Source organism: Herpailurus yagouaroundi, unplaced genomic scaffold, assembly GCF_014898765.1.
Source record: "Herpailurus yagouaroundi ecotype Mexico unplaced genomic scaffold, PumYag 162, whole genome shotgun sequence".
NCBI lineage: Eukaryota > Metazoa > Chordata > Mammalia > Carnivora > Felidae > Herpailurus > Herpailurus yagouaroundi.
Window position 1 is genome coordinate 15,534,377 of NW_024412403.1, and position 8,359 is coordinate 15,542,735.

The following is an 8,359-nucleotide window of genomic DNA, read 5'->3' on the forward strand; positions in this document are numbered from 1 at the left end:
CTTTATTGCCCTCTGTATTGGAGATGGTTGAGGTGAGACAAAGTCAGAAAAGAAAAGAATGGGAGGGCACATAGTACAAGACAAGAATGCCCAGCCAAGAGCAAGGGAGAAATCCTACTTTGGGCTCCATCCTGCTTGTCTCTACAAACCCTCTCCTAGGCTGTTCAATCTACTTCCCTGTTAACAGATGACTCTGATCCAGAAGGATGAGAACCAGAGAGGCAGTATGCCATGAGATTTAACACTACTCAGCCTCCAAAGCAAGGCTGAGTCTAGGGTATGGCAAGCAGCAAAGAACTTCCCTAGCAATGTGATTCAAGGAGGCACTCACTCTCAGGTGTGAGCCCTGCACCTACACGAGACTTCAAGGGAGTGCTGCCTTAAATTTTGTGCCCTAGGGAACCTCTCTTACCTCACCCTAATCCTGGTGTGGTTGCTTGGGTTTAAATCCCAGCTCTACTAATATTTGTGAGCAGTATAACCCACACGATGAAGTTGAGTTACTTAACTTCATTAACTACCTGAAGTTAAGAGTTACTTAAACTCTTGTGTCTCAATATTCTCTTCTGTAAAATGGGAATGACACCTTCTATCTCATAGCATTATTGTGAGGATAAAAAATGAGGTTTTTAAGAACAGCACAGAAACATAGTAAGAATCTGAGATATTAGCTCTTCTCTTACCATTCGGATAGACTACTAATTATAGCCTCATTCAGTTTACTGAGTATGATGCCAGGAATTGAAACCCAGCAACAACAACAACAACAAAGAAATCACAAATAGGCATGAAATGAAATACTCTTTCTGACAGCCACAGAAATCTGACATACTGTGCCTAACGGAATAACATCACCCAGCCTCTGCTCTCCCTGCAGCAATCATCGCTAGGTCTTGAATCACTATCCTGATCACCTTGATCTTTAACAAGAAAACAGCTGGTTTCCTTTCATCTCGTACCAGTGCAAGGAAAGGCATGAGGCCTCATGAAAGCTCAGGATCAAACACTCAGAGCACCCCAAGCATCTTTTTGCTTGTATAAGAAAGTAAAATTTCCAAGCTACAGTTAGGCATGTTTAAAGGAATAATGAACTCCAAGATGAGGGACCACAATGAAAGCAAGAAAGCATTTTATGATCTTTTACTCCAAAGAGCAAATTCCCCATTCTCGGGCTCCACAGTTGGGGGTTGAAGGGAGAGGTGCATCATGGGTTGAAAACTTTTGTCACCACTGTGCTCATCTTTTTTGTCTCCTGAGTCACAACGCCATATGCCGCCCTTGGCAGGATGGGATAGGGAGCGACCCGGAGCCGTGTCCCAGCCTGTTGAAAGACTGCATGGAAGGAATTCTGAGACAGGCCAAAACATGCAAACGTGATAGAATGCAGGTGTTTCTTTCAAAGAGTACCTAATTCAACAAAATTTTGCAGGCATCGGGTTTTAGTAAGGGACGTGGTCCTAAAACTTCCCTGGGTCCTTTCGTTTAGTAACTATCACTTTTTAAAGGATTTCCAAACTGTAATCAGAAATCATGTAAAGGAGCAAGTCAGCAGGTTGAATTTATGGGGTGAAGATGAAATTTGTCACAGGAGGTAAACTTTCCAAGCAGAGAGGTGGTTGTGTGTGCACTAATCCCTGATAACTTCACACATCATTTAGAATCAGTAAGCCTTGCAGACAAGTTATTCAGGCTAACCACCCTTCGGTGTTTCAGGCCAACTCGAGAGAGGAAGAATTAAAGGACATTTTAAACCTGGTAGAGTGTGTCACAGTGTCACCTCTCTAGGCATTTACTAAGCAAATATATTAGGAGATTATAAATCCCCACCCAGCAAGAGGTACTGAGACTCCATCATACAAGTAAAAGTAACTTGGCACTACAGGGAACTGTCTCCCCCCCAAACTGGAAGATGTGGATTTTACTATCTACTATACAAATTCGACACAGTGGAGAAATGACAGACTTCCTTTGAAGCTTTCGTGTGTCCGGAATAAAACCTACACTCATCGGCAGAATCTTCAGGGTCTCCAGTGCTCTGGTTTCTGATCTCCTATGCCATCCCTCTCATCTCCTGCCCCAATCCCAGCACCTGCTGAACCTACTGGGGCTCCCTGAACTTGGCAATATGCTCCCACCAAATTCTCTTGCCTCTGATTGAAAGGTCTCCTCTGGGCCACACTTTATGTCTCAACTCAAGCACTAGCTTCTCTATGCTGACCTTGACTCATAAATTTTGGCTCTTTGGCTCCATCACAGTCGTTAGATCATCATATTTATTTGCATGTCTATCTCCAAGCTGTGCTTTTCCAGTCTTGTTTCCCTAGTTCTAGCATAAGACGGGGCATAGAATGAACACCCAATAAGTAGATGCCAGACAAGTGAGTGAGCTAATAAATGAATGAATGAACAGGCAAAGGAACTGAATGCACAAGACCTATAAGCAGGTACTGTAGGACAGACACGGGATATGAATATCATATCCAGAAACAATTCATTGAGGCAAAAAACAGGGTCATCTAGACTTGTCTACCAGGACCATAGGTTCTGGTGAAGAAGTGAGGCAGGGGTCTGAGGAATAGGCCAGCCTATTTAACTCTGGTACTGGGGACACAGACCCTGAGATTTAATTGCAATTTGCTGTCTATGTGAACTTAGTCATTGAGACTCTTTATTCTCGGTTCCTCTTCTATAAAATGCAGATAAAAATTCTATGTGTTTGTGGGGATTACATATATGTACAGCCTAGCAAAATGTGTGGCATGTAATGGTTGCTCAATAAAGGGTAGCTACCATAAATGGAAGGTTCCCTTAAAAATGTCTATCAGGTAAGGCAGTTGTCAGGAAGAAATGAGGCATTGCACATAAAACATTAAATATATTGCCTGGCTTATGTAAGCACTGAATGCTTACATGTAATGCTTACATGTAATGTAACATGCTTACATGTAATCAATATTGTTCTTATTGGTGTCAACATTATTATTATTGGAGTCCAAGATGAAGTAGCAGCATTTGCAAAACAGAGGACAGGACCTAGCAGTGGAAAATCAGGAGTCCCATGGAAAGAGACATGGCACATCCCTGCAATGATGCCAGGGAATGAGGGAAACTTTCGATGGTAGAGCATGGATATGATTGTTCAAGAGGGACCCAAAACATTAGGTAATCATCAACCAGGTTGAGCTACCAAAAAAACCCTAGCAAACCACATCTCAGGTCAGTCATAGAAATGGTAGCTGAATGTGGGGGCTGAGGAAGCCAAAGGACTTCCTGTCTGTGGTCAGAAGTTACTCTGGACCCAGAGTAAGTTCCAGCTGGCCGTGGGGCAATCAGTGGGAGCAGGTGCAGCAAAAGCAAGCACACTGAGGGATCTTGGAAGAAGAGGGTCTGTAATTGCAGGTGCTGGGAGGGGCATTGAAATATGGGCACAGTGAAGTGAATTATATATTTTAGGTTATGTCAGTGGTACTTAACTATTTTCTGGGTTACAGATCCTATATGAAAACTGACTTAAACCATGGCCTCATTGTTCCCACAAAAGGCGGAAATATTCATCTGCAGTCTCAGAGGCCTTACAACTACCCTAGTTGGCCTGAAACCCATGTTAAGAGTACCTGAATTGGGTACTGAAAATAGAATTTGGTTGAAAGTGGGTTCCAACATGGTGAACAGCAAAAGTATAAATGAAGCATAAAGAGTTGACCTTCTGTTGGGGTCAGAAGGAGCGGTCCCATGTAAAAGTAGTGAGAAATGAGGTTAAGTAAATATGGAAAGACGACTGATTAAAATTGCCTGCTGAGCTGAGAAAATCCAATCTGGTTGATAATTGATGAAAAGTCACTGTTCTTGAGGCACAAAAATGTGATATTTCAAACAGTTTATCTCGGTAGCCTTGTGTAAGTTTGATTAAAGCAGATAAACCCACAAAGATTATTGAAGAATTATAGATATCTTGGTTTGGAAGTGGTCCACACTCATAGAGAGCTAAAAGGGGAAAAAAAATTGCACAAGGAGATATCTAAGTATTTCTTGCATACAACCCTGACTTCTCCCTTCGGTCTAAATTCATGTAGCTACTTTTCTATTGGAAAACATCCATCTGCATATCCTACTGACACCCCCACATCAACAAATTCCCAAATAGAATCTGTCATGTTATCTATTAAAGCTATTATTGCTACAAAAGCCCAATGTCAATAAATGACAATGTTAACTGGGATGTCAAACAAACACAACTAGTGGGACAGCAAAACCAATTTAGTGTTGCTCCTATCATCCACTTAAAGTTATTCAGTGACAATAGGATTTTCCATGGTTTTTGTGTTTACTTAAGGCAGTGACAGTCCGAGGGTCCCTTTAAGTTGATCTTCAACTTAGGAACTCGAATTCAAATTTCTATTCTAATATTACTCAGAAGTCCAATGTGATTTAACATCAAATTTCTCCTCCCTTTGAGCTCAAGTCTTCTGGGAGACTAGGGGAGAGGAGACGTGTGGTTGGTTTCTCCTCTTTCTCCTTTCCTCACTTATTTCCTTGCCATACCCTTAGCTGTTGCACGTCCTACCAGGCTCAAAAAGAGTGAGAACACTTTTGCTTGACAGGACTGTTCTGTACTCTCTGGATCCAGCCAATAGTCTAAGCTCATGTCCCCAGGTGCGCCTGGGGAATTTTTAAGCCTAACTCTTTTCCTTGAAGGATTTTCTTCGACTGTTTATGATTTCCAGGTGGGCGGTCTCTCCTGATGTTTCTTTGACCCAAATAATGGGTCTTTTTCAGATGGAAGCATATCATGCTTCTTTAGCCCTGTGATACACAGTGGTACACCTCTTGCTTTTTTCTGTTGAAACCTCTTCACCCCTCTCAACAGTCTTATTGACTATACTCCCCCCAAGGCACTCTGGATTCAAATCTAGCACCCAGGAAACACCCAATCACCCTTCCTTGGGTATCCTGGGAGTACCTCTGATCATGATGCAGTATTTCCTGACCACCTCAATTCGTCAGATATTCTGTAGTCCTCTTTTGTCACCTAGGGGCCACACCACTGTCCATAGTCTACCTTGACTTCCTCATGTTTGAGTCAGCCATTCGTCTTCTGCTTCTCCAATGGCAGCCAACTTGTTTCAGATTTCCCTGAATGGCCCCTTGAAATCTTACTTCCCAGGATTCAAAAAGGGCATCCTGAAGGCAGAAGAGCACAACTCACAGAGAAACAGCAGCTCTTTCTGGATAAATCTCTCCAGCAACTGCCTCTTTCATGCATGTGACCCCTTTTATAAATCCTTGACCTCATGGTCAGGTCCAAAACTTCTAGGACAATCTCTGAGGGACATTTCCTCTGTATATATGCATAGGGAACTTGGTAGTGCTTATCTACGAGCTCTGGCATCCTGATAGCTATCACAATGGTAACTGGGTTGAAACATTACAGTAAAATAGAGCTTGTCACTCAAACCAGAACTCTGCAGGTTGTCTAAACTTCTCCATCCACCTCAGCACACTTATCTAATTAAGTCCTGTTAACTTTCTATCCTAAAGGTTTAGCAACATTCCTTGCCCTCTGCCCTCATCATTTTTCACCTGGTTTATTAAAATGACCTCTCACTGAGCCTCATTTCTTGATACTCAACGCTTTTATAAGTGTTGTCATGTATAGAGTGACATAATGTGTAGTAGGTATTCTACCCAAACATAAACTTGATTCTAGTTTCCTGCATTTACCATGCTTTTCTCACACAGTGAGACAGGTGAACCTCTCTTTTCCTGACTAAAACCTGCCTTATAACACCCCTTTTGTCATATGCCTTTCATCCTAGAAAGCACTGCCTCCCATTGTTTATTTGGACTAACTCTTATTGAGAACCCATTTTCTCTAGTGAGCCTCTCCTGAACCTCTATTTAGGGATGGTCCTCAACTTGACTCCATAGCTGCTTTACATCTCTACGTGAGCGCTTAACGTGCTTCATTCAGACACTGTAAGATCTTTCTTGGACGGGGGCAAAGTCAATTTATCTTTGTGTCCTCAGAGCACTGTGCGCCTGCACATGGCAAGCATTTAAAAGATGCTTATTGAATTGAACTCAGGAAGTTAAAATCCACCAAACTGTTAATAAATTTTGCTGAGCTAATACTTAATTTTAAACTATATAAATAGTCCCCCATTGATCTGGTCCAAAATAAATTTACTATACAGGAGTGAAAATTATTTCCAAATGCCAACCTAAATGGGATATCACTGAAAATATGGGCAGCTTTCTGCCCCTGTTTTGCTACGAAGTTGTAATTTATTTGTTCTATTTTGACTAAATGAAGATTATTAATTTGAATATATAAATGAGATAATTAAACTTAAGCTCTTAAAAATCCAACAGTAGAAGATAAAATTCTCCACTGAGTCACCTATATTTGTCTTGATATTTATTCAGACTTCTACTTAATAGGTCAGTATTGAGTGTTTGTTTTTTTACATGGGATGCAGGTGAAAAATTACAGAATTAAAAAAAAATCAAAGCCCCTGGAGAAGCAAAGCTCTGACATGTTTAATCCTGCTGTGTTTCCACTGAGTAACACTCCCCGATATTGCATGCCATTTGACTTTGATTGCCAGGAAAAGCTGTCCCTTGGATTAATTAGATGACATCGGATCTGGCAGTCAACTCACTCAAATCTCTAGACTTTGGAAAAGGTTGCATATATAGTTGTCATTCTACACCTATTGAAAAGCTCCTGCCATCCAACCTATTCTTCAGCACCACCACCTAGTTTTGCACTGTGTAAATAAAAACCATTTACCCCAATACCCCTTCACATTTAAGACATTTAGAGATAAAGAAAGAGTGGATTGTTCAGGTCTGTCCCTCAATCCCTGTACAACTCTAGACAGAGAAATGAGATCAGTTCCCAGATGTTCATAGTTTACAGTTTTTATCAATTATATATACTTCTATAGAACTAAGGTGCTAAGATACCTATCTTTGAAATTGGCAGTGTCCAGATGAATAATCACCTGTTGGAAATGAAGAAAGGGGTGTTCGAATAGAATGGAAGGTTTTGCCAAATTCTCCTTAGTTTATGTGATTCTAAATAACATTGGTATTTGTAAGATAGCTTTCAGAGACTCATGTCAATTACCTGGCTTCTCCCATTCGGCCTCTAATGTCCTCGTTCTGCATCACAGGGACTGAAGAATTTGCTTTCTATACCACAGTTTGTATGTATGTGTACATGTGTATGTGCTCACATGCACATGGATGTGTTTAACTTACTTAAGTGAATGTCATATGTGTGGTGGTGTGTGTGTGTGTGTATGTGTTTCGTGGGTGTGTGTCTATATATCTCATTCAGCAATTTCCTTTTCTAATCAATGTTGTGTTGAAATATATCTAATATTACTCATATTTATTACTTTTCCAGTTTATTCCTTTTCATTGAAATTTACTATTCTATCATTCATTCATTCAACAAATATCTACTGAATACCTAGCATGTGGCAGACATTATTCTAGCACCAAGAATGCAATAGTGGGGAATTCAGACATATATAAAAGGAAATATAGTACTTAAAATGACAAGGAGTATCAGAAAAGCGAGATTCAGTAGTGGGTACAGTGTGTAGGGGTCTTTGAAGGAAAAAAAATGGGTATTGCTATATTACATAGGGTAGTTAGAAAGCATCTCAGAGTTCATGTGAAACGTGAATAAAGCCTTGAAAGAGGTAATACGACGTGCAAATATTAAGAGACTAAAGAATCCAAGTAGAGGAACAGATCATTTACTGAATGTACAGTTGACCTTTGAACAGCATGGATTTGATCTGTGAAGGTCCATTTATATATGGATTTTTTAAAATATGAATACAGTACTGTGAATATATTTTCTCCTCCTTATGATTTTCTTAAAAACATTTTCCCTTCTTTTGCTTCCTTTATATAAGAATATACTACATAAACATATAACATACAAAATCTGTGTTACTCTGTTTATGTTACTGGTAAGGCTTCAGGTCAGCACTAGGCTATTAATAGTTAAGTTTTGGGGGAGTCAAAAGTTAGATGCATTGTTCAAGGGTCACCTGTACTTTAGTGTACTTATCCATTCCTTTATGAATGGATATTTTGAATACCTCTTTTTTCTTTTATTCTTGGCATATAGAAACAATGCTATGATGAACACCTAATAGTCTTTTATGAACAAATGCACAATTTGCTCTACAGCAGCACTGTCCAGTAGAAATATAATGTGAGTCACATAGATGTTAGATTTTCTAGTAGCTAATTAAAAAATTAAAAGCAAACAGCTGAGATTAGCTTTAATAAGGTATTTAATTTAATGTGGTATATCCAAAATATTATCACTTCA

The 8,359-nt window shown here is 40.0% G+C and overlaps 1 protein-coding gene across 6 annotated transcripts in view; it reads left to right on the forward strand.

Annotated features, from left to right (window-relative positions):
- GRIK1 (glutamate ionotropic receptor kainate type subunit 1) overlaps positions 1-8,359 on the forward strand; it is a 379,538-nt gene that overhangs the window by 284,256 nt on the left and 86,923 nt on the right. The window lies entirely within an intron of this gene.